General features: G+C 41.1%; 1 protein-coding gene across 1 annotated transcript in view; it reads right to left on the reverse strand.

The window, feature by feature from the left end:
- Positions 1–20194, reverse strand: part of daam2 (dishevelled associated activator of morphogenesis 2) — a 135531-nt gene extending 115337 nt beyond the window's left edge. Inside the window, exon 1 of the mRNA XM_030127317.1 lies at positions 19980–20194. The gene's annotated coding sequence lies outside the window, so the exon portion shown is untranslated. The remainder of the gene's footprint in view (positions 1–19979) is intronic.
- Between the last annotated feature and the right edge of the window lie 1478 nt (positions 20195–21672).

Below are 21672 nucleotides of genomic sequence, written 5' to 3' on the forward strand. Positions count from 1 at the left end.
TTCCAATTATGTGATTCTCCATTAAGAATTACTTTTGTGACATACACATACACAGGAAAAGGCTTTCCCACAAGTCCAATCAGTGTTCACTGCGGAAAAGGTGAGACTATTTGTCGATAGCATGATTCACAGCTGGGTCAACCTTGTCAGGTTCCCAGCATTAGCTCAGACATCATACATATGTTATATGTGTTATGAAGGGTCAGCTGAGAGGCCACATTAAAGAGGTTTCTGTGAAGTTCAAGAATGTTACTGTTGTAAGTCAAAGAGTTCATGTCAAGATACCACATTTGCTAGAAACACGCAAACCTTAACCCCTGAAGCTGAGAAAATCTACACAGGACATGCCAACTCTTATACTAATCACTGCAACATTTCTAAATACAGGGGTTACAAAGATTAGCAAGCAAAAGAATTTGTCCATTTTATCATGTCAGCTCTTTTATTGAGTGTATTGATGGGGAGAGTGCCTCAAGACATTATTAACATCCTCTTAACCCAAAATGAGTGATCAGTACAAAGGGTATGCATTTTTATTTTCATTGTCAAAGTTTCTGAAACCAAGAGTCATTCTTATCTGGCTCTGTCTGCTACTGAGGCTAGACAAGGTGCTAGCTTGTCTGATGGTGATTTCTGATCAATATAAAGGTTAGTGCCTCTTGTCACGCTGATACAATGTGCAAAAATATAAAGAAGTATGGGCCATTAAAAACACAAGTTGTCAGTTACATTGTTTCATCCTTACATGTGCAGCCTATAAACATGACTCCAAGTAAACCCCATCTATTTGTTTGTGCTGAAAATGTGTGCTTGTGGTGCTTAAACTCTCATAGCCAAGTAGAGCCAATGATATGCCAAAAAGTGGATAAAGGGGAGAGTCATTATACCATTTGTCATGTCTCTCTAGGGACAGCACACAGATGTCACCAAGTTGTTGGCATAAATGCCTGAGTGCATTCCTGAGAGAGCTCTAGGGACACATCCATTAGCCCAGCACTCAGTCTTAGCCACTTTCAATACTGCTTCTTCCTCTCTCTTACTGTGCAGCATCAGGTGTGTTTGCATCTTTTATCTTCTCTCTTGGGCAATATCTCCATTCCACAAAGAAAGGGAAGAATCCCTGAGGAAATGCATAGGAACAGAGTAAGCTCATTCGTCTTGTTTAGCTAAGTGTGTTTCAGCTACCCCTGTATCATCCATCACAAGACAGTAAATTATATTGGCTAATTGGAGTAAATTGAGTGGGCTGGGCATGCTTGCGATAAACATCATACCCCTACAAAAAAAAAAAATCCAGAAAAAACATAGGTTCATCTGTTTTCCTTTTTTGGGAGTGTGTTTGTTTTGAATTGTCTTGGACAGCATACATTTTGTTGTAGGAAAGAAAATAAGAGGTTACACACTCCACTCCACATTGTCACTCACAGTGCCAGAGGATGACCGCAGATTGTGGCCTCTACAGACTTGACTTTGGTGAACTTGCACTGCCCCCTGGGTAATTTTTTTAAACACAAGTGAGGCTGGCGTTTGCCCACCATGAACAGAACCGTATGGTGAACATCAGGAGTGACATTCCAGCTGTAGAGCAACATAAATAAAGATAAAGTGTGACATTTCAGGTAGGGTGCTTTCCTCTCCGCAGGTTTGTGAGCTATGAAGTGACACGTAGCTACAGTCAACCTGCCAGTCACTTGTCATTCCGGTGAGAAAACCTCACTGAGTTGCAGTCTGAACTCTCCTATACCAACTGAGAAACCTATGAAAGGCACCACTGAGCATTCCAAGCAGATCTTTCACAAACAAAAATGCACCACCACAGTGTAGAAACAATCAAAGCCAAGCTAACGAGGGCTAAATTTAGTCAAGGAGAGCAGTGAAAAGAAACTTGGCTCTCTGTGGGGAGTTGGACAAAAGGTGGATGGAATATTGGCCAAGAAGAAATGGGTCACCCAAGGTGGTCTCCTCTAGGCTCATAAACCATGCTTTTTACTTCAGTTGCCTGGTATGGACAGGTAGTCAAAACTGATAACAGGCAAACAAACAGCTGGAAGTGAGTAAAACTGCTGCTCTTGGCTCTGAAGAGGTCTCAAGGGTCATCACTGAAGAGCAGTGGCAAGATCCCTCCTCCAACCTGGCAGCTGCCAGAGCTAACATGGCAAACAGTCATGTTTTACGATGTGTTGTTTCTTAATGTATTATTTAGGGTTTCTCTGACCAGACAGCTCTCATTTTAGTTTGTTTTGTTTAAGAAAGGAATTCCTTGTGACAGCAGTTTGCACACAACCATTTCTTTCATGCCCCCACAGACATAAATTGCCAGTTAAAAAAAAAGAAAGTCACTGCACAAAGCCTGAACTCTTGACAACATAAACATGAGGGCACATTTTCATTCAGAGCCTAATTGTATGTTGGCTATAAATCATGATAGTGGGGAACGCTATCCATCTTTCGAACCTTGCCACAGAAAAGTAGCCTTATGACAGTAAAGCCATAAACCATGAATCTAATTGTAGTCAGTGTGTTCTTATGATGACATTCATTCCTGTCTGTATTATTTACAATAGCAATGTACAATTTCTTACTCAGGATGCACTTCTACTTTAACTTTCTTCAATGACAAATAAAAAACATTAAGCTGTTTTTATTGATTTGACTCAGTGACCAGAATTACCAGTCTCTGGCAGAGGATGGCTTTTTTTGGGTGTTTTGTCGCAGTACTGGGTATCTGAATGGCTCCTTTGTAACAAAAGCAGACTGGGCAGGGTCAGAGGTCACCCTGCTGGCCTGCTCCCACAGTACCTCTGCTGTCTGCCTGGATATATGCCAGCTAAATGCAGTCATGTTTGGACAATGGCGCAGCTTTCCGCCGAATGACTCATGACAGCTTCATCATGTTAACTAGCGATGTCATGCCTTGATCTTTGGGCATGAAGGCCATGTAAGACTGACAAGGTCTAAAAGAAATCATCTACACATTGAACAACCACTTTGAAATACAGTGAGCACAATTATGCTTTGACTGCAGACGACAACTGCAGTTTTAGAAATGTGGAATTCAGCAAAGAAGTACCCACAAGACAACCACACTTTTGCTCTAACACATCAGTTCTCACAGGTCCTTTTGTGACCACAGTGAATCCAGGTGTGTGGACTATAAAAAGGAGAATAGAGACTGACAAAGAATACTTATGGGAAATGAAAGACTGATGGCAAAACCGAAAGGCAAGGGCTTTGCTTTCTATTTTTCCAGATGTGTCCATTCAAAAGCAAGGTTTATGTATTCCAGTTGCTTTTATATTGGCGACATGGGGACCTCACTCCACAGTGTACATTGTCAGCTGTATGGCAGACATTACAATTTATCACCATTGCTTTTGCCGCCATTTGAAAGAAAACACTAAAATAACTGATCTTTTAAGGAGAGACTTTTCAGAATGACCTCTTCCTTCACTGACCACTGACTGAACCCGAGTCAAAGTCCCTTATCTTAGCTTTTCCAGGTGTATGCATGTCTTCTTAAAATCCATTCATAACAATATAAATCAGAACTTTTACTTTCCTCAAAACTGCTGCACATGTCCATGTATGGCAGGGCACGTCTGGAAAGTTGGATTGAAAAGTTTAGTCCAACTCTAAACAGTGCACTTGCAGGGGGTACCCTCACTTCTTGGTCACGCTACACTCCACACACGGTCATGACTGTCATAGTATCGCCATGAAAACATCTGGGAGTCATCTGTTCTGTTAAAAGAGGCCCCCTGTGAACAGGTGTGTGTCTGCGCTCATGGCCTTTTAGCCTTTTTCTTGACCTCTGATCTCTTGTTATGGGTGAAGAACTCTTTGAACCCTGTGGCACCAATGGACACAGACGGTGCTGTCTGAACAACCAAGGTCACATTACCTTAGACTGAGGGTGACTCAGGGCATTTTTTGTTCCTGGTGAAGCTACTGAAGTTAGAGTTTCAAAGCAACACAAAAGTGCACCCCAAATTTTAATTAGCTAATTACAGGCTGTGCCCAAGGAACTATGATGATTAGCTTAGCTAGGCACAGTAAAAATAACACAGCTGTATCTATTTGCATAAAGCTGGGACAGCAAACGCAACAACTGACCAAACCTTTGAAGCCACTGTGACAAAAAAACTCTGCAGCCTCTTGAAAGATTTTTATCACAAACCAAAGGAAGTGGATTGCCTAAAAATAGCCCACGAATTTTGTTCTCTTACCCTTTGGTCTGGCTTGTTCACATTGGTTTTAACCAACCCAGCTCACACCACTAGTGTGCCCAAAATAAATCATAAGCTGCTATTTTTTTTTTTTTTTTTTTTAAATCTCTTTCCTGGTAGATTTAATACTTAGAATGAGGCTTGAGGGTGTTGTACTGTACTGCAACTCTCTTATATGCTCTCCAGAGATGACAGAATAATAACAAACACTTCCTGTTTATCTCTGCAGCAGGTCAGAACAGACTGTTCGGAGCTGCAAATCCATTCCAACACAAATCCACTGGTTATCACATCTTAATGTAGGAAACAAATACCATTTCCGACAGTAAACAAAAAAATGACAAATCAACAATATTGGCTTTCCTTCACAATCTTGTAGCAGCATCTGTAGTCATAGAGAATGAGACTCTATCAAAAGGAACTATTTGAAGAATTTTCAGGATTTCAGCCAAAGTTACACAATATATCCGTCTACAAAACTTGGAAAGCTGAAGAACAATTGACCTTCGACCTATCAGCATCACTCAAGCACACGTGCCTCGTGTTCCATTCAGCCACACAGAGACTTTGTCTGTCCAGCTGCTTCTGATATGGTGGGAAGGGTCAGACATGTTATTACAGTGATTTACTAGCCCCTTAAGTAAAGAAACCCTTCGCCCTTTCTCCGTCCCCACAGCTGAGAAGGGGCTCCCAGAAACATACAGTGCAATGGCTAAACAGTGGACAGTCACATGGCCTCCGCTGCTGTCTACATGTTCTTTAAGTTGATTGAGAGGAGAATACTAAGAAAACTGTCCTTGGGATGCATGTTTAAAGGGCTGGGTCAGGATTGCCTTTCTGCTTTGGCTGATAAGCAACGGTCATTCCTGTCTGCAGGAAGACATCACACATTCATGTGCATTACACCCAAACCAAACTGATAAGAAAGCAATCTTAATTTGGTTCTTCATTCACTCTCATTCTCCATTCAGTCTCTACATCTGCTACTGTGTGGAGAGCAGACTGAGGGAACATTAATGATGACAACCATCTTCAGCCACATGTAACACAATAATAACAATAAAACAATGTACTGAATGATAAGTGAGTTTAACATGATTTTTTCCACAAACAACTTTTGAGACCTTGGTAAAAGTGAAAAGCTTGAAATCTCAAAATGTGCAATTATTATTTTTGTGATTTTTTTCCCTTTTTTTTTTTTTCCCTGTTTTTTTTATGTGAAATTACACAGCAAAAGAGTAGGGTTTTATTTTGTCAAAACACACTGACTTATCCAAGCTTTCAAGGAGGAAATACAAGCTCAATTATGTGTGTGAAAAGCACATCATGTGACAACAACAATTAGTTGATTTCTAGCCACAGGGATTTGTACAAAATATACAAAAGATAAAGGAAACACAGTGAAGGACAACATGTGGTGCAGCATCAACAACCAATTGGATCATAATAAGGAGTTTCATATGAGTCAAATACAGTCTGCATCATCTGTGTTCTTTTACTGGACACTGGATCAGACACACTGGCTACAGATGAACATCCAGGTGATGTTGAATCCATGAATAATCTATTGCCTGGCACAAATATATTTGAATCTGATACAGAGTAAATGTGACTGTTGCAAATTGTATCAGTAGATTTCACACAAAATTCTTCGTTTGGACTTTATTCATCATCCCAGTTCCACATCACACTTATAAAAATTGTACTGTTTGATGTCACAAAACCTACTGGTTGGTATGTCCTTTAATTTCAGATTTTTGTTGAGCACTAAGAAACTTTCCCAAGTCAGTAGATGAAAAAATGTACTAAACCCTGCACAGACATCAATGTGAACAGTATAAATCAGACATTACAGTGAAATAAGACTGAAAAATACTTGTTTTTGAATAGTCTGACTTTAAAATTGTATCTAATATTTAAAGTTGAAAGTAGTTTGTCAGTATGATCATATTTGTGGCCATATTGTCAGGCCCTAAGGGGAGTACATGATGTGTGTGCAAGAAAGAGAATCTGAATACATATAGCACCATGCTGTGTGCAAGGGTGTTGGGGGACCGGGGGTGGAGGGGTGCTTGCTAAGAAGGCCCTTTGTGCACCGATTACCAGCAAGTGGGGTAAGTGATGGTGTTGATTGAAACCAGCTGAGCCCAGGGCAGGCTCCTGGAGTCACAGACGCACGCCCAACACCGCGCCGCCCTTAAAATCCATCTGGTCTCTTCAATGACATATCCGCTAATGAGCCTCTCTTCCATGCTTGTTCATTTTCTGCTGCCTGAAGTTTACACAAACACACCCACACATCCGCAAACGCTTGTGAAATCAACCTAGCAAACAAGTGAAAAAGACTAGCTATGCTAATGCTCATCAGCTGGGAACTGACCGCCGTGCTGTGACAAAAACATGCACTTGCTTTGCTGATGAGGTCTCTGCATTGATTATATTCATGCCTTAATTCTGAGGATGATTCTTGCCTCATGAAAAAAAAAAGATATCAATTATTCCAATCATGTTTAGCCCTCACAGAAATACATTTACACACACATGCACATGATTGCCAATCAGAAGTACTCAATAGTACAACATCGACTGAACTCAATGAGCAGTGTATCCTCAGGGACGTTCTAAATGCAGTCATGTGTGGTATCCAAAAAGCATGATCCAAGCCAAAGCTATAGCCATCATTCAGCTGCTATATACTGTATTTATTTAAATGTAGTACAGATGTTTCCTTACCCATGCCTTAAAAATGCACAGCGTTGCAGAAATATAAGTACAGGTTTTACTGAGAAGAAAAGTTGTCACACAATAAGCAGTTGTCCTGTGCACTCGACAAAAACCTGCACTGAAATAAAGCCTTGACCCCCGTAGTACAAATCTGGGTTAATCACAGCTGCTCTGGCTGCATACAATCAACACACATTGTTCCGATTACATGCTATTTAAGTTAAATGGTCAGGTTGGACCTCGAATTGTTGTCCCATTGCATGCTGCAACAAAAATGTGGGTCAGCATTTTTTTCCCCTGCAGCTTTTCCTCTCTCTGCATCTAAGTTTCCTTCTCTGAACAATGAGTCTGCCATTTTTTTTTTTTTTTTTTTTTTTAGTCCCTTGGATCGAAGTGACAACTGGTATTATTATTATTATGACCACAAAGGCCACAGACAGTTAACATGCCTGCTCTAAGATGCAGGACGTGATATGAAGCAGAACTCAGTGACCTTGCTTCGCCGTTTCACCTCTTTCTTTTTTAAACACTCAAAAACCGAGGTCAAAAGAGCCATTTCCATAATCATGAGCATTGATTGGTAACTCTCAAATGGAAAGGAGGAAGATCAATGGGAGAACAGGAAAAGGGGCTCATCGGCAGCTTCATCCTCTTCCAATGTCAACAGCTTTTGATTTGAGTGGCACTTTACCTTCAGGGAGCTGAAATAACTTACTCCTTTTTGGCCTTCAGTGTTTTGGTTTCACCAGAGACCATGGTGAGATGAGGAAACCAGGCTAGGTCTCTGCAACTGTTCATCCAAACTAGAATACCGCAACTAAAAATACACTACAGTAACCAGGAATCGATATACCATTACATGTGAAGGTTTTAAGTGGAAGTGTATTCTAACAAAAAAAAAAAGGAAGAGGAGATACGTCTGGGAAATGTACTGCACACCACTGACCAGTAGCCAAAAAGCATAAGACAGATTTATGATCAGCGTCTGCTTTAATACTTTGTCATCTGTGTTCTAAGTGAGTTTGTGTGTGCGCGTGAGCATTCAAATGTACTCGACGCACAAATGAATCGCAGCGGGGCTTCTTCCCTTCATTCTGTTTCACGAGCCAAACCAGCAGGCCCCCACATCTCTGATCAGCAGATCCTTTTCCTCTTCCTCTTTAAGCACTTGGATGGAATGTCAGGAAGCCAAGGTGATGATGGCTAGTTTGGGTGTAAGTGTATGCACTATACGTGAGTGTATGCAGGCATATGCAGTACACAGTGCAAGTGTAGGGTGTGTGCAGGATCAGCTTTGCACAACACAAGGCTACAAGGCTAGCTTCTACAGGTAGGTTTGGAAAGACTTTAAAATCTGCATTCCTGATTTTTTTCTGTTTCTGAATCTACAGTCTATTTCTCCCCAAAACTAGTAAAAGAGCCAAAAAAAAGTTGTCCATCTCCAGCAAGAAAGCAAGAAATGGACTGAACTGAAAAATAAGGCTTCCATTTGGTTTTGTGTCTCTATCCAAGGGCTGAGAGATAAAGAATGCACAAGATTTCCTGCCTCGCGGCGCAATGTTCCCCAAACATCGCCCGGTTTATGTACTGCGGCCTGTCGCCAAGGCAACCTGGCAGCGAATCAGGGCCCAGCAAAAGAGCGATGGTGATCCAAAGAAGGGAAAGAGTGAGAGGAAAAAAAGGAGGCAAAAGGCAGTTTTAGTGAGGCTCTGCTTGAAAAAAATGTATTATTTTGAGGCACAACGTTTACATGAGAAATACTTTTACATTTTTAAATGTAATTAATGCATATTTTATCCTCCTTTCATCTTATAACTTTAATGATATGACAATGCTTTCACTAGTTTTGCCAACAAAATGACTCAGGAGGTTCAATGCATAAATGGCCACCTCAGTCAAGTCTGCTAGAAAATCTGTTAATTCTCATCATCTAATTGGATTGCAGTCGTTATTCCAACAACTTTTCATCAAGATGTTTAAGTTGATCTACACACCTCTACTCCTGTCCAAACTGTCACTCCCCTCTGGCTCTTGGCATCCAGAATAAAACAATACATCCATATTCTCTCCACATTAAAACTGTATCACTGTAATAACCTGGATCACTCAGGCAGTTAATTGTGCATTTAAAGGATTTCGTTTGTCAGCGCAGAAGCCAGGGGGGATGGGGTGGGGTGGGGGGTGGGGGTTGACAGAGCTTGGTGCATGGGTTGATATAGCAGCATTAATGTCTGCACCAGGGGTCCAGTCTGTTGGACTAATACCTCTAATCCACCCCCCACCGATCATGTCAAATCCCAGTAGATGTGGTCAAGGGCATGGTTACAGTGTGGTAGCATCAGTGCCTCAGCCCTGACCCTCAACCCCTCAACTCCCCTCCCCCCCTACACCACACGCTGTCATTTCACCTCTTTCTCTCCGATCACAATATCTTTCGGTCCCCTCACGCTACATGGCACCGCTAATCCCTGCGGCTGCTGGACAATGTGAAGGTACAGAGGGGGGTGAAAAGGAGATGGGGGGGGGGGGGGGTTGAATTGTGATGATGGAGCGAGACTGGACTTTAAAAACCCATTTTCTAGATGGATCACTGCCTGAAGAAATATTACAGGCAATGGCTCTGATACAGAAAGAAAATAGGCAGTACAGCCAAGATGCAGAGAGAAAAAAATATATATCAGTAGCTTTAATGCACGCCAATTCCAACGTTCAGTGTGGGGTGGAAACAGTCAGATGGTTTGGCACACAGAGCAGTGGCTTATGGGTTATCTCTCCATCACTCTGATGCTGACAGGATGGGCCTGTCAACACACATGCGCACACAGACAAGCTTCTTTTTTTTTGCAGAACTGTTACAATCCTTGATCTGTGCTGCTTCTCGTATTTCCATTTGGAAATTACCTTAAAACAGCAAAAGTTGACAATAAGGGAAAAAAATATATATAAAGGATGACTCCAGCTCTATCCTTTAAGTACACCAGAAGCTGTAAACCACTGCCAAGAGCACATTAGCAGAAGAGAGCTACATAACCGCACTAGCAGGGACTTCCATGGATGACAGTGAATGCACCATAAATATCTAATTAGTGAGAGGCAGTACAAAAGAGAGATATTGCGTCATGTGCACATCTGTGCACAGACAGTGATTAAGATTAAAATGAAAGGAAGCTGAAGTTAATTTTTCCAACCTATGTAATCTTGCAAGTGCGCAAATAACTTTGCCTGAACGCATAAACAAATATAAACAAGCCCCTTTATAACCAAAGTGCACAGATCCAGAAAATGCCAAAAATAACCTGCTGTTCGTGGTTGCTAAGACATGCCTGGGTCATTTGAGTTTCCCCCACTGGCTCCCGTCGCTTGTTTACCCCCACACTTCCTGAATGCTGATGGAAGATAGCCTCCTGGTTTAAACAAGTGGAAAGAGAAGGAAAACAGCACACTGTTCTGAGAAGCTGCTGCACAATGCAAGGGGAAAGAGGAGGACGGAGGAGGGGGAGGTCTGTTTCTTTGTAACCAAGGAAACAGCACCAAGGGGGTCACCTGACGTCCACATGATATTTACCACAAGGGAGTGATGGAGCTGTACATCAGAGGAGGATGACAACTGTTTTAACAGGCTTCCTTCCTCCCCTCCTTACTATCTCCTCTCCATCTGCAAAAACTTTAAAACCAGAGAATATGCTGCATTCAAGAGCATGCATTTTCCATCAGTATTGATCAAGGAGAGCAGATGAGATTAGTACGGACCAGCAGCAGGTCAGAGGGGAGGTAGAGGGCTAGTGTTACAGGTGAAAGCAAGAATAACAGAAGAAGAGGAGGTCATGAGGGATGGAATCGCAGCACAGAGATCATCCACAGATGCTGCAATCTGGAGGAATGACTCGGTTTATAATGCAGCACAAATAAACGCCTTGCTTTTCAACAGTCCATTTGAAGTGCACTGCGAGTGCAAAACCTGCACAAGATCAATCTGCCTCTCTGGAGGGATAAAAGTAAAAAAAAACAACAAAAAAGGCCCCATTTCAACGAGCCTCTCAAGAGACAGAACCCTATTCATAGCACTGCTGAATGTTTCAGTTGTTGCCAACCACGCGGTTTGTCACTTGGCGAAAAGGAGTTTTTGAAAAGAACATGCCAGGGATGAAGGATATATGGCTCAGGTCCACTGTTCGGACGGTGTTGGTCTGTTTAGTTACTCGATAGCAAGAGAGACAGAAGCGTTTGTCATCGCTCCTGGATCCGTAGCTGTGTTCGCTCATCCATCTCGAAGCTCAAACACAATGAGATGGCAGTTAGCTAAGATGAAGCATTAGGGCCTGGGAGAGAATCAGTGGAACACAGTAAAAGTGCCTGTCACAGCTTTCTTTTCTACTTAAGAGCTTTGAACTGCACCATAAAGCCATTACACGACTGAAAAGAAATGCATGAGAAGATATAGATGCCAAATTTAGTAATCCAAAAGTCTGACTGAGAATTATGACTGAAATGAGGTTATAAAATGTTTTACTGTTTAGTAATGGCCTTTAATTTCAAACAAAGTGAGGTCAGTGGGGAGGTTTTGTCTGAATGTTTGAACCTTTTTTCTGCCTCAGGTCCAATAATTAACGGTCTCACGGTTTCCAAACCCTGCAGGTGAGGACAAAATAAGAATATATGATGGACCAGAGTGGAAAACAATATGGGTGAAAGGGATGCATCCACTTCTTAAATCTTGTTAAGAGGCTCCAGGCTTAGATCACGTCCATAAAACGTATTTGTCACACCAGTAAAGTGAATTACAGCTGCTTAAATTGAATTTAAGATAGAGGTGGGAGGCAACATAATCCGACAGCGTCTAATCTTTGGAAAAGAATTACAGGTTATTTAGTCTTTGGTCAGTACAAAGGAAAATCCCCAACAAACCAGTGAGGGATAAACATCACTAATCACAAAAAGACACTGACGAGCTTCATAAGAAAAATCCAAAACCTGTATTTCAGGGGAAAGCCGTGATGTGAAAACGAAACTATGTCAAAGTAAATGAGCGTGTCAGTGTGACATAAGTGCATGAAGCAAAGTCCAACTACACTGGGCCACAAACTGTGTTTAATGATGTAATTCCTTTATCTGAATGGCTTTTACTCTACATGAGTCACAACAAGTTTCATTAACAAAACTGAAAGCTATAAATGGTATCCATCTCAGGTTCAACATTTTAAGACATATTCTGCAACTGGAGCCAAGGTAAACCTGCCAAAGCCTGGCCCCTGCTCAGAACCTGTCACATCAAGATACATGTCTCAATCTCACCCTTCATCTGATGTAATTTATCGGTGGGAGTTGTTTGCCAAGCTATTCATCACTATACTGAAGAAGATAAAATATATAATGGAGCAGAGAGGACTGGTCATTGAAATGGTTTTGACAAGTGGTTTGCTACTCAAACGGCAGGATTTAAGGACTACATGCTACCACTAGGGGGGTTGTTGGGAGCAGAGGGGGCCCACAGCCCCTCCGAGCCTGGAGGACCCCAAGGGAAAAAAGCCAGTCCAGAGAGCGGGGGACTCTCACGGACAGTTGAGAAATTTTCCCACAATCAAACACACAAACAGAGCCACACAGGGCAGAGGGAAAGACCCCTGTCCACCAAGGAGAAAGAGGGAGGGAGGGAGAGAAGGAGGAAAAGAGGAGGACAATCTGATAGTTACAATAACACAACCCAAAGAAGCATATACATGCCATATCTCTTGTGAAGAGGCCCCTCATATTTAATGCATGCTATGGATGCTATGGATATCCAATGGTCTGAGTAAAAACTCTACATTCTCCTAGGGATGTTTAACCTGTGAATAACCTTAAGTAAATTTCATAAACCCACAGGGCTAGTATGGGCCTCCACCAGATGATTTGGCCAAACCCGCACAGTTCATTGGTAAATGACCTCATTAAGGTAATCTGTTTTCAACACAATCTACTGCTACAAATACCATCTGCTAGGCATTAATGGGGTGTCAGGCCACTGAGGACATCTGGATTGTTAGTGTTGAGCAGTTTAGGCTAATTTAGGGACATTTTGATCCTGGGAAACTAACAATGCAAGATAAAAATTCTACAAAAAAACCCAGGCCAAATGGTTTGTCGGGGGCAAATCAAGCAGAAAAAGATCTCAGGTTGAAGCCGAACAAGGAGAACTTTGTCATTAAAACAAATCCAAAAGGCTATGGGCTTCAATATTGAATGCCTTGAGCTGCCCAACCCAGCATGTCAAGATAATTAAATCTTAAGCACATAATGGCAAGCTCTTTAAAAACACAATCTATTTCCTGGAGGGCCAGCCAAGCAGTTGGGCAAGGTCACAGGTCAAAGGTCAGCTTTCACCACAGTTCTGGGGAGTCTATCAACACAAAAGGTTTGATCTCTGATACAAGGAGAGGCCTTTTGAGGGAGGAGAAATTAAAAATCCTCAAACATCAGGATCAAGTCCTTTGAAGATGCTCCTGTGGCTGTAGGGCTGGGTGATAAAACGACTAGGAGACACAAAATGCTGTTTTAGTTATTTTCACTGCAAATTTTGATGCTGAATGAACATTTCATTATTTTAACTTAATACAAGTGAATTGTTTTGAATGCTGTACTTCTAGATTGCTGAAATGTTCTGTGTTACTCATGCTCTGGCCATAGCAAATACTTTAAAACCGCAAATAAACATCTGTTTTCTTGTACTTTGACTCAAGACTATAAATCACCCTGTAAAACTGAAAGAAATAATGACCTGACAGTTATGATGATAAGTATTGGTATTAACTGATATGAACTGTTTTTTTCATGATAAGATTTTTGAACAAAAGCATTTGGATTGAGCCCAGTTTGGAGTCAGTTTTTCACTTTTGTCACCTAACCATCACCACCCACGCTATATTTCACCATTTGATGATGGAGCTCCTTCCACTGGAAATCTAAAGGTTACATCTTGAGAGAATGTGGCATGCAAGCCTCCTTGCAAGTGGGTCTGCAAAAAGTCTTCGAACTTCCTTTTATAGAAGTAACCCCCCGAGCTGGATATCATAGCCATTATAAATAAGAGGCTGGAATGTAGAAGGGGAAAAAATAAACATCCAAGCTACTCTGTTATCTGCACCCAGCTGTGCAGTTTAGAAGCCAGTCCTTCGAGGTGATGTCACGCTGGCATTGTGTTACTGTTAAAATAGAGTTCCTATAACTTCTGTGAACACTGATTCATTCAAGGAAGCAGGAATGCAGACCTTGACATCACATGACCTTAAAGCACAAAATAAAAGGGATGTAACTGTCACAAAAAGTCAGTGAGTGTAGGCATTACGATCTGGATAAATCTGATTTGGTGCTGATTTGCAGTTGTAAAGCAGAGTCACAACAATCCACTGTATGACCTTAAACTGAAACCACAACTTCTAAGAACTTAAAAGAAACAGTGCTTTAATGAGTCAGGTAATGTTGGAATTACGAGTTTAAGAGGTTCAAAGGAGCAGGGGACGATGGGGAACATCTCCAGGTGTGGCTTTTTCAAGCTCATTTCGGAGGCAAAGTGAATCCGAGACGTGGAGGTGAGGGGAAACCTGCAGTCAAGAGAATTCGAGGGGCTGACGCACTGGAGGTTCGATAAACGATTCCATATGTGCTCCAGATCCCAAGTGAAAGGCCTGCTTTGTGCTCAGTGAGGTAGCACGCGCACAGGTCCCAAGTGGACCCCCCTTCCCTGCTCTCCCTTCCATCTACTGACAAAACCTATCGTGCCCTTTCTCAGTAGCTCGGGGTAATATTAGCCAGGCACATGGGCCAGGAGTAAGGGGGTTTGGATGCCCAAGTCTCCACCCTCTGTCCTGCAGTCTATTTTGACGGGAGCTAATTGCCTGTGACTACGTGGAGACAGGGGACCGAAACAACCATTTCAGTGGGTTAGTTGTCTGAGAGGGTGAATAAGGGTAGAGGGTAAAAAGGATGGAGGTTGAGATGGAGATGGAGGGGGAGGGAACTGTCAGGAAGTGAAGACATATTAGGATATTCTCAACCTCCATTACCCTTAGTGCTAAATCATTCCTACTGATGGAGAAATAATTCCTCAAGACATTAAAGAGGCAATCATACACAAACACCTGCTCCTGTGTGTTTAGCTCTGATATGATTGAGGAACCAATCATCCAGCCATAATGCACACTTAATGCAAAATACGACCTCTTTTGTGGTCAAGAGGATCAAAACAATGGATGGTGAAACTGAGAATAAAATTGCCTCTAATTTATACCACTGGTGGAAACATGCAAGTCTAATCAGGTAGTCAAGGCAGCAAGCTACTGTTTCTAATAACATTACAGCGGCATGAGTGTACAAACACCAATCTAACAATGACACATTGTGCAAAACTGCAAGAACAGAACTTCCCTTTTAAAAAACTGGTTTGGATTTTTGAGATTGTAATCAACACATGATCTATTTTTTTACATTAAGACTGAGTGAGTGTGTGAGGTGGACTGAGAAGAAACCAGACTGTACTGAGGAGGAAGCAGAAAATGACAACACATCCCATTGGTAAAGGTGTCATCCTTCTCAAAGACAACAGATACAACCTGCAACCCTTGGAACCTGGTTTTCCCAAGCAAACAGTTGCATAACGTAACCCAGACAACCCATTTACAAGAACAGGCTTGGTATGAAGAGGAAGAGAAAATGCTGATTATCTGACATGAGGTCCCTTCAAATGTACATTAAGATCATATCATGGCTTCACAGTTGGCTGAACTGAACTGGTGCCAAGTGTCTTTGGCATACAGGTGCATTCCTGCCACACTGCAATTCCTCTTCCTCCACAGCACAGAACAGCCTCACTACTGTATGAGAGAAACAGACCAAAGCCTGTTGCAGCCACCCATCAGCAAGCCCTGCACACTAAGCACCCATGTCCAGGACCCGTTCTAGATCAGACATGACTTGAGGCAAAGAAAAATATAAAATGTCATGCTTGTTCAAACTAAATACATAAAGCTTTAGAAAGAGTTTTACTTCAACGTCAAATAAATGTCTCCAAATCTGTGTTTAATCAAGAATCCCTAATAAATGCCTGGTGCATTCATGTACTGGAAACTTTCCTCTGCAATTTGTCCTTTACAGTATATTTTAGAGTCTGGCAGGTGTGAAATCTTCTGTTAATGTTACAATACAGACGGGGAGCTATTTTAAAACCTCCTCTTCACTGATTTGGCACTGTACACTGTGTGCAGACTATGCATGTGTAATTCGTGGTGTAAATATGGTCGCCTCCTGCTGCACAAACAAATCTGCGACCCAAACCAGTTTCACTTTTTGTCACAAATAAAAGAACATGCTAGTGAAGTAGCAGAGGTGGCCATGTATTTGTGTGGATGAGGAGGGGGTCACAGCCACTAGTGACATAGGACTGTGAGGATGGGGAGGGGGCTACTGGGCACTGTACTTTAAACTACGCAACACTGTGTCTGGTGTAGGATTATACCCTCACAGCTAATTACTCCCAGACTTCTTTGCTGAGCGCCAGAAACTGTCCGCCGATACAGTAAGCCGGCACGCTGCCTGCCTGTCCAGTGCACAAAGAAGAGAGGGAGCTGGAACAGGGACTGGCACGGGGCCGTATGTGTGTGCTGTGGCCACTTAAGTGTGTTTGCAATGAGTGAAGGGTAAAGAAAGAGAGGAAAAGCCGGCTGCTGGCAAACCTTTAGGATGCAAGGCAAGATGAGGACGAAGCTGTCAACTTAATAGTTCATGAACTGTAAAGGTGCATGTGCTGCACATAGAGGTTTAAGTGCAGTTTCGAGCACAAAGTCAGCACAAAACCTCCAGAGATCTAGAGGAAAATGAGCCACATCCTCCAGCCGTTCACACTTCCTACCCTGTGTAGTCCACCACACAGGAATCTAAACTTATAATGGCACATTTATACAGAGTTAAAACAAAAGAGGACCCCGACCTCAGCAACTACTCATAAACAACAGGCTTACGTTTTGCCTGGCTGCCCTCTCCCCATGGCAGAGAGGCTGAGACCGGACACCCACCACCACAGCCATGTGTGACCACCCTGATACCTGGTTAACAAACACACATCCACCCTGTGCTGAGCAAAGCTTCCAGTCATCGTTCCACCCACAGACACAACCAACAGGCCTCTACTCTGTGCTCTGTCAGCAGGGGCACTGCCAGAAGCAGAACACCTCAGCCCAGTGGCCTTGTTACTCTTGGATGTCAGGCCTATTTTTCTTCCCTCCCACCCCTCTGAAAACACACAGGTAGGTGGACAAGGATTATGTGCGATAACCAAAACATTGGACCTAAAAATACTCCGGCCAAATTGCTGGGACAGCTGCTCTTGTCTAACTTGAGAGTAAACAGACAAATACATTCCTGTTTTCTGGGGGATATTTTACATATTTGTAGCTGAACCTGTGGGAAAGCTTACAGCGTATTAAAAGCTCAGTGGATTGCAGCTTTGCTTAGAGATATACAGCCCACTATAGTGCATGGCTTTTCAATAAATCCATCCATCGCTGACATCCATTAACAGAAGTCTGTGGGGTTCAGTGGTCAGACTATTTCTGTCTGTACACTGAGTGAATTACATATTGTTACAAAAATTCCTTCAACGGCCTTACATGGACAAATCCTGCAAGCTACTTATTCCAAATGGGTTAGCATGATTAAAATGTCATTTCTATATCATAATCCATTCTAATCCACGATCATGCATTTTTTGTTTTTATTTTTTCTTCTGTTTTTAATTTCTCTGAATCAGGTCCAAACTGTGAAGGATCACTGTGGCTTTACTTGGTGCTCCAATCTTGATCCAGTAGGAGGAATGGAGCAGATGCTAAGTACTCCTTAGGCAAACTGTGTGGGTGAGGAGAAGGGGATGATTTTGTGCTTAGCATGGCACTGTGCTTGTAAAGCCTCGACAACTGGCCAAGAGGTCCCAACGTTGCATTACTGCCAGATGTTCAGTTAGATTAAATAGCTCTTGATGCCTCCCCATCGTGTAAACTGGCTGGCAACGTGGGCTTTAAGAGTCATGGACACCCCAAGAGTACAGGCATTTAATTGTATTCTCCTGATATGGAACACAAAAAGTAGCTCTTCAAAAAACTAATGGTAGTTTATGTCCATTGTGTATTATTGATGATTCACAATCTGAATCACTTTCTTTCTCTCTACATGAACTCAGAAAAAAGCATGATTCACAAATAATTAACCCTTAAAGATCTAGATCTATTTTCCTAATTATTTTTTTCTAACTTTAACCTTTCCTTAGTGATTTATCTCAATTTCTCCTGCATTTAATTTACTGATTATGTGGATGTTTACAAAAGCTTAGAATAAAATCAAGGTTTATTTTATCTTTTTAACTTTTTTTAGCAAAATATATCATTAAATGAACATAAAACCAATCATATACAACCCCTGCCATCCAACTATATGGGTTTTATTGATGAGTCATAATGTCGGAGGAAATTATTCTGTTTCCATGTTCATTAAAGAGTCTCTGAACATCCAAATAAGAGGGATCTCCTGCCAGTGATAAGCTCAGTAACTGTATTTTACATTAATTATTTCAGTGTATTGATTGGATTAGTTGTTCAAAAGTTAGTTAGTTGATGCTTTTGGTCACCAGTGGCTGGTTTGGTCCTTGAGGGTGAACAATACACTGTACACTTGTAATATCATTAAAAAACAATACCAAAAAAAGCTTGCAAGGGTTGCCATTATGCATTATTAGTTAAGAAATAAAAATAATTCAAATACAGTGAAGCACCAGTGGATTCGTTACAACAAATAGGTTGCATTTTTGTTGAGAAGGAATGCGCTGATCTTAATTTTACAATTAATGAATTTTTCATGGTTTTCACTGAGCAAAACCTAGATTCACTATAATAACTTTGACAAGCAACAGCTTTAGGTGGACTTATGTTAAAAAATACAAGCTTTTACTTGAGAAGATTAATTTCTGATATTTTAATGCCACTTTTCTTGGCTGATACAAAAACACTGAAACATCACTTGCTGATGTGTGCATGTTAAATTCAACCTGAAAAGTTACTGCAGCCAAATTGAACTCAAGAGGATAGGAATTACCTCCCACTATAAGAAATATCAATCACAATAAACTAGTTAGAAAACTAAACACTCAGATTTGCAGAATTTTGAGGCAAAAATACAAGCAAAACTCTAGGACGTGTAAGAGATGTCTTATTCCACTGGTTAAAATCATTTATTTGTTTTGAAACTGTTTGCAGGGATAGATAAGCATTAATATTTACAGAGACACTTTTTGCAGCGTGGGCCTTGTGATGACAGGGCAGCTGAGGGGACGCAGCGCCCTCTTCAGACCCTCACAGGAATAGAAATGACTGTGTGTGGAGCCCACTGAACGATCAGCCGCCTAATATCGAGGTCAAAGGCATTACGCATCTTTCCAACACTTAGTGCCATCCATCATTATGACACATGTTGAATTAAATATCTGACAACCATAGTGATAAGAGCAGTAATGAAGGAAAAGACTGCATAAGATCACATGTTCAGGGTGGCTGTCATGCGCAAAAACTGCATTTAAATTAACCAATATGAATGTAGGGTAATGGCGGTCAATAATGTGCCATAACGCATTGGTTTCAAAAAAAAAAAAACAAAAAAAAAAAAACAGCTAATAAATGTGATCATGTTTGACTGATCTTAGAGACAGGCTTCAGATCAGGTGTTAGATGTTGAATAGAAAAAAAAAAAGCAGCAGCAGCGAGGTGAGACACATTTCCACCTTAAACCAGGGTGTGATTTCTAAAAGCAGTATGAGCAAGCACAGCATACAGCAAAAAAAAAAAAAAAAAAAAAAGGAAGAAAGAAAATCCCCCGATCTCCATCACTGCCATTCCCATTAATCGTGATTTCCCACCGAACCACCTCCAGCCCAGTCAGAGGGTCTAACCCTGGGGATGCACCAGGTACCACCGCTGAACACAGACTCGTTTTTACACTGAATTTGTCCAAACTTACCTTTCAGATTTGTGTCCGAGAAACAATCGCCGCTCGATAATAATAATCCGCTGTCGTTGTCACCAGGTGGATGTGAAAGAGGTGAGTGTGGCGACGGGTCCGGATAAACACAGCCGATGAGCCCAGTGTGTGTCTGTGTGTGCGTGTGTATCTGTGTGTGTGTGTATGTGTGTGTTGGCTGTACGAGCCTGCTCATTCAGCTGAATGATAGTGGAGAGTGAAGGGACTGACAAGTCGGTCAAAACAGCAGCACCACGCCTCCCCTCTTAAAGCTACCGCACTCTGTCTGTCTGTCTGTCTGTCTGTCTGCCTGCGTGCGTGTGTGTGTTTGTGTTGGAGGTGAGGGGAGGATGATTGCAATCAAAAGTCATAACACTACCAGCCCCAGTTCATTAATAAGTCATGATCTCCTTCATGTTTTCATTGCAACCCATAAATACTGAAGCAACCAATAACCTGAGGTAGAGCTGGGTAATGAGAAGCAAGATGAGCATGAACATCTACTAGTGATCAAAAGCATCTACTGATCTGAAATCTTTAATACTATTTACATTTTTAAAATGTTCAATTCAAATTCTCTATTTATATAAATATTTATAAAATAAAAAAAATTAAAAAAAAAATTTTCATTTTCTTTTATACTTCATTTCTCACTTGTTGTTTGTTTATTTTTTTCCTACCTGTCTTTTTCTGTGCACTTGTGGGTTGTATGTTGCTGCTGTTAAGTGTGAAATTTGTGCTTGGTGGGATCAAAGTCTTTCTTATCTTATCTTATCTTATCTTATCTTATCTTATCTTATCTTATCTTATCTTATCTTATCTTATCTTACCTTATCTTATCCATTGTATTGTGCTTTTGATTGTGTTGGGGTGTTTTGCCAGAGTGTGGTTTTTAAACTTTCTCTTACAAGGTGAATTAAAAGATGGATTTCTGTTTTTACTTGGAACAGACAATAGTTATCTATCTATCTATCTATCTATCTATCTATCTATCTATCTATCTATCTATCTATCTATCTATCTATCTATCTATCTATCTATCTATCTATCTATCTATCTATCTATCTATCTATCTATCTATCTATCTATCCTTCTCTTAATAACTTTTGATCCACTAATCCTATCAATACTATGAAGTCATTCAGGTAAAATGCAGTTTCTCATTGTTATCAGATATGACCCATTTGGACATTCAGAGGCTTTGTAGTGAATGTCTTGCACAACACTGATTCACCAATAAAGACCATGCAGTTTAACTAAAGTCAGTGGTTGGAGATAATTGGGTTTTTTTGCTGCAAAAGTTTCTTTTTCTTCAGTTTTGTCTGTTCTAATAATAACATAATAACCATCGGCTTTACTCTGAGCTTTTATAAACATCTACATGATTAATGATTTAAATATGGGAAAATACCTGCTTTTCACTGAAAAAATGCAAATGCAGAGTCAAAGATGAAAGCTTAAAAAACGTAATAAGAGGAAAACTATGTAAAAGACACAAGCTGAAAAGAACATAAAAGATGCAACAAGATGAAAATGAAGCAAAATGCACAGTTGCTCTAATATAATAACCTTTTATGAACATCAGCTATAATTACTGAATTAAATATAGGAAAATACCTGATTTTCACTGAAAAATGCAAATGCAGTGGATAATATTAATGATAAATCACTTAAATGAAATTACATATAGAGA

This window comes from Sphaeramia orbicularis, chromosome 22 (genome assembly GCF_902148855.1).
Source record: "Sphaeramia orbicularis chromosome 22, fSphaOr1.1, whole genome shotgun sequence".
Classification (NCBI taxonomy): domain Eukaryota; kingdom Metazoa; phylum Chordata; class Actinopteri; order Kurtiformes; family Apogonidae; genus Sphaeramia; species Sphaeramia orbicularis.